Source organism: Prunus mume, linkage group LG1 (genome assembly GCF_029339155.1).
Source record: "Prunus mume cultivar Tortuosa linkage group LG1, ASM2933915v1, whole genome shotgun sequence".
Taxonomy (NCBI): domain Eukaryota; kingdom Viridiplantae; phylum Streptophyta; class Magnoliopsida; order Rosales; family Rosaceae; genus Prunus; species Prunus mume.
Window position 1 is genome coordinate 26,968,702 of NC_142698.1, and position 5,657 is coordinate 26,974,358.

At 39.0% G+C, this 5,657-nt stretch overlaps 1 pseudogene across 1 annotated transcript; it reads left to right on the plus strand.

Annotated features, from left to right (window-relative positions):
* Positions 1-1,051: 1,051 nt before the first annotated feature.
* Positions 1,052-4,364, plus strand: LOC103324886 (pentatricopeptide repeat-containing protein At1g09220, mitochondrial pseudogene; annotated as a pseudogene). The gene is made up of 3 exons (XR_016125378.1): positions 1,052-1,265; positions 1,407-3,436; positions 3,543-4,364. The product of XR_016125378.1 is annotated as a pentatricopeptide repeat-containing protein At1g09220, mitochondrial pseudogene (transcript).
* The last annotated feature ends 1,293 nt before the right edge of the window (positions 4,365-5,657 follow it).

Consider the following 5,657-nt stretch of genomic DNA (forward strand, 5'->3'; position numbering starts at 1 on the left):
GGAATTATTATAAACTTTCAAACGAGGAATGAGATCGTTGCTATTTCTTTGCACTTGTATCCCTCGTATTTATGTTTGGAAATCAAGAAATTAGTACAAACTGAAACCCCTTTGAATCTAATTCCAGTTTAAACCAATACAACCAGCTAGGCTTCAATTTGATTCACAAATTTGTAGACATCCGCTTTAGAAGTTTTTGAGAAAGAAGCTGACAAAGCTAATAAGAGTACTAGTCGAAAAGGGAAGAAATTTTGAATATAAGCGATAATCAAAGGAGAATAAATTTTAATTAATGTACTAGCCTTTCCGGCTAACGGTCTTGATCTATGAATGCAATATATCGCTGATTTAAAAAAAAAAAAAAAAAAAGAGAACAAGAAAAAAAAAATATTTTCATTTTAGCATTTCCAAAATAGGAGTTTTCATTCTCATCCTCTAGGGACCAAGATTCATTCCGCAAACGAAATGAGGCCCTTAAGACTCCATTTGGTTCACAGAACGAATTTGAGAGAAAATCACTTCCCATGTCATTTCCCATTGGGACATGGAGATTCTTTTCTCATGTTTGGTAATCCTGCGAAAGTAATCAAGAAATATCACTTTATTTCCTTTCACATGTTTGGTTTGTGTAGGAATGTAAAAAAAGTTTGTTTAATTTTTCAATTATACCCATATAAAATCAAATAAAAAAAGAACACATTCAATGCTATATTGTAATTCTAAATTGTTAATGGGGACAATATGGTCATGAAAAATCTGTATTTAATGTTGGCTCATTTTTCCAAACTTTCTTATGAGGAGGAAAACAAAATTCAAGGGAGAGGAGAGCTTCACTTTCCCTCATACTTTCAAATATGCAAGGCAACAATGTCCCATGAATGGACTTACCAAATAAGGAAAAACAATTGATTTCCTATCCCCAAGCCTCCATCTTCGTCCCCGCTCTTCATCCTCGCCCTCGTCCCCGAACCCAGAGGCAGATTAACTTAGGGTTAAATATTTATTTATTTATTTAAATATAAACATATATATTTTCCGATCGGGTTCGGGAATGGGGATGCCAATACCATCCCCTCCCCATACCCATTGGGGATTTTTCAAGTTTCGGGATCTCGACTTGATATCCGTCTGGCCCCGAAATCTCCCCCCGTTAGGGTCGGGGACCCAACGAGGACCCTCCCCTGTAGGGATTTTTGCCATCCCTATTTCCCATGAACCAAACGGGCCTAAGAGGTTGCAAGCTAAACTCATGGAGTCAGAAATTAGTTTTTTCTGTTTTTTTTCCCAATAGAAATTAGTTGACATCACCAAAACCTATGGGCTTTCCCGCCAAGTTCTCATTCTACCAGAACGGAACCCATCCTTCTGAATCATTGGTCGTGCCTGATGGTGAGGCTGAATTTGAGATCAAGCCCTTTGTTTTTCTTCACCTTCTTCATTGTCTTCAACACCAACCCAGATCAAGCAACCAGGGCACTTGGCCCCTATCTTGCTAATAAACCCAACTAGTCGCTTAGCCACCCCAACAAATCCACTCTCACATTCTCACCTCTGGTTCTCCTCCATCACTCCATTTCAACTGCCCATCTTCTCCTCTTCAACACTTTGCTTCGTTGCTATTCCTTTGGCCCCTTCCCTCGTGAAGCTTTCACTTTCTACAAACACCACCAACATTTTTCCCTTTCCTTCGACTCCTTCACCTACTCCTTTCTTCTCCAATTACCTTAAAATCCAACAACCCAGGTACCCAAATCCATGCCCTCACTCACAAACTCGGTTTCCATTTCCATGTCTATGTTCAAACTGCCTTGCTTAATATGTATGTTGCTTGTGGCTCTTTGCTCCTTGCTCTCCACGTGTTCTACGAAATGCCCGATTGGAATTCTGTCACTTGGAATTTTGTGATAATTGGTTTGGCCAAACGGGGTGAGCTTAAATTGGCTCGGTCTCTCTACTGTTGTGTCCTGTACTGCTATTATTGATGCCTACTCCTGAAAGAATCAGCCCCATGAAGCTGTTGCTTTGTTTCGAAGAATGATTGTTGAAGATTGCGTTGAGTCTACTGAGGTTACACTTCTGGCCGTATTTCCAGCTGTTTCGGTTCTTAGGGCTCTTAAATTTACCAATCACTTCATGCTTACGGTGTGAAGAGAGGATTTAATGCATCTGACATACGTGTCACCAATTCCCTTTTGGATTCTTATGCAAAATGTGGCTGCATAGAGAGTGCATTGAAATTATATGAGGAGATATCTGTTGAGAGGAAGAATTTGGTGTCATGTACATCTATAATCTCTGGGTTTGCAATGCGTGCGATGGGGAAAGAAGCTGTCGAGTATTTTAATAGTATGGAGCAAGTTGGTCTCAAATCAAATCAAGTGACGCTCTTGAGTATTTTCAATGCTTGTAGTCATGGAGGATTAATTGATGAGGGGCTGAACTTCTTTGGGAAGGTGGTCGACGAGTATGAAATTGCACTAGATATCAAGCACTATGGGTGCTTAATAGATATGCTAGGGAGGGCAGGGAGATTAGAAGAAGCAGAAAATATGGCTTTGGAGATTCCTTCCAATATCGTTAATGTTGTGATCTGGAGGACCCTGTTGGGTGCTTGTAGCTTTCATGGTAATGTGGAAATGGGTGAGAGAGTGACAAAGAAGATACTGGAGATGGAGAGAGGATATGGAGGGGACTACGTGCTTATGTCCAACATCTTTGCTGGGGTTGGAAGGTGCAGCGATGCCTAGAGAATGAGAAGCTTGCTGGATGAGAGGAATGCCTTCAAACTTCCAGGGCATAGTTTGGTCTAACTGGTGTTGAAGATGGGCAACTATGGTTGAGAGAGATTATGAATGTTGCTGGTGATTGCTAGATAATCACAAGTTCGAGAAAACAAGGCCAATATCCGAAAAACAAGCTATTAATGCATTTGAGCGTTTGGGAATTTATCCTCAAGTTGAGCGGTGGTGTGATATCCTCAGACAATGGTTTTCTTCGGTTTTGCTTATTCCCTTACTTGGCAAGATTGAAACCAGTTATGTTCAGGTTCGTCTTCACCACTTCCACCTCCTAAGTCATCTTCTTTGTCTTCTTATGTTTAACAGGAGCTACGGTTGGTAAAAGAGCGTTATGTTTCAACTGCAGAACCAAAATCTGATGGCGCGATGAATAGTAGTAATGCATGCTTCTGTATACAGACTATAGTGCATTCCACCAATACTAAATATGTATAAAAATCATAAATTTATAGGTAATCCAAGCACCTGCCAAGCTTGGGATGAAAATAACAATTGGAAGTGATTTACTAACTACTAGAACTACTACAGTGTCCTCAATTACAGGACTAAGGAATGCCAGCCAACATTAACTTTTGATGAAGACAGACTTAGGCATCAATTACGAGCTACTCTCGTCCAGGTTATTGATGCTCTGTCCCGTAAGTTGCTCTACTTATGAACATATTTCTTTTAAAACTTTTCTTGAATTATTTTAGCAAAAGGTATTTGCTGATGTTTTAATGCGATGCTTCTCATCATATGCAGCCAGGCTGCCTCAAGCCAATCCAGAACAAACCCCACAGCAGAATCCATTGGTCCCCATTATTCAGGAGTGTGTGGTTGCCATCACTGAACACCAAAGGCTTCATGCATTGATGAAGGGAGAGTTGGTTTCTTGATTTTTCACTTTGTACCTTAAGCGGGCATCTGATGCAGTCTTAGGGTTATGAATAAGGATCGAAAGAAAACCATTTAAGAAATTAGGATTTCACTATTTAGGATAGATTGATTAACCTTAGTTAACTACAAGCCTCATGCCAATAGGTTTCTTGGATCACTCCTAGAGATAGAAAGAAGACCACACTTTCCATGAGTTATCCTTCGCCTCCGTAATCTAATGTAAACTCTGTTTCTTCCTGGGGAGTTTCACAGAGCTTGCTGAAGGACCCTATTTGAAGAATTATGAATACCTTGGAAGTGGAGAAGTATATGATAAAAAGCACAGTTGGACTCTTGAGCTGCCAACTGATGCTCACCTGCTCTTGTATTTGTTCTGTGATTTCCTGGAGCAGTCGAAGTGGATGCTGCATGTGGTGGATCCTGATCCTCTGCCAGAGCTCGTTCGAGCAAAAATCCTCCTATTCTTGGGTTAGGACCTTTTCTTCCTGATATGAGTACTGTTCAAAGCTTGTTTCATGATGCTTTGTGGATGTTGGATTATTCTGCCTCCTTCAGATTGACTTGGATGGGATAATTTAGAAGAAATGTTTTGGATTTTGACAATATGAATAGGATAGCTAACCTCTGAAAACACTAATTTGCAACTTAGATTACTAGTAAAACGTAATATTTTTGAGTTTGGAATAATTGATCAATCCAGTCATTTGCAGTTGTTGGCTTTGCAAGGCATTGCAAACATGTTTGAGTTGAAATTAGTCCCATATTGGAAAACTAGAGTTCATTGGAGGTCCTTATAATACTCTCTTGGAAATAAAATAGTTTGGATTCGGCTATGCAAAGTGGCCCAATTGAGTGGCTTGTGAGTTTGGCCTTTGGGTCAATGGTTAATGATGATAAATAACTTTTGGTCACTGAGCTTTTCATGAAAATTCAAGGGTCACTGAGAAATTTTTTTTAGCCAAATTAGTCACTGTGTTTCCCAAAGTTTACAATTTATAGACATTTCATTATCTTCTTCCCAAGATTTCCTCCAATTTGTTAAACCCTAATAGTACAATATATCATAACTTGTGGAGTTAGAGGAAGAAGACTGAAGGTGCTTCCTTAAAAAAAACAAAAACAAAAACTATACTTAACTGAAGATAAAAAAATGTCTATAAATTGCAAACATTGGAAAACAAGGTTACCAATTTGACTAAATTTTTTTACTGAGTGACCAAATTGAATTTTCATGTAAAATCCAGTTACTAAAAAAGTATTTAACTCTATATTTAATTAATCAAAAGATGGGCCTTGGGCTCTGTAATTTAAATTAAATCCGATGCATTAATTAATTAATTGAATTATTTTTAAAATTCAAATATCAGATAATGTTTTTGTTTGATTGGGTTTGTCTTTATTTGATACCTGTTGGAACATATATCAACTAGAGTTGGCATTCGTGTCGTTTTTTCAGAATTCGTGTCAACCCGCTTTTCTTAACGGGTTGACACGACACGATAAGAAAATGGGTTGAAAAGTCAAACACGAACATGACCTGTTACAATTCGCGAATCACATGACACGACACAATAATCCGTTAAGAATTAAAAAATAAATATATAAAAAAACAGAAATTTTAAACAATTAAAAAATTAACTAGTGCAAAAAAAAAAAAACAACAACAATAATAACAATACAGTCCATAGACGAGTTCAAGGTGAGATTGAGATGCCCTGTGAGTGGCCCTCAAAAGTTTGGGCAGCAGGAGATAGTGGGAGTGGAGGAGGAAGAGTAATCGGAGAAGGTGAGGGAGAGAGAGAAGGGGGATGTGGCTGGGATTGCTCATGGTGGTTGGGTGGTGTGGTGGCTGCTTAAGACTCTCAAGTTGAGAGAAGAAGAAAGCTCAAAGGTTGCTGGGTTTTGAAGAGAGAGAGAGAGAGAGAGAGAGAGATAGAGAGAGAGAGATGGAGTACTGAGAGAATCGGGGGAATGTGGGAG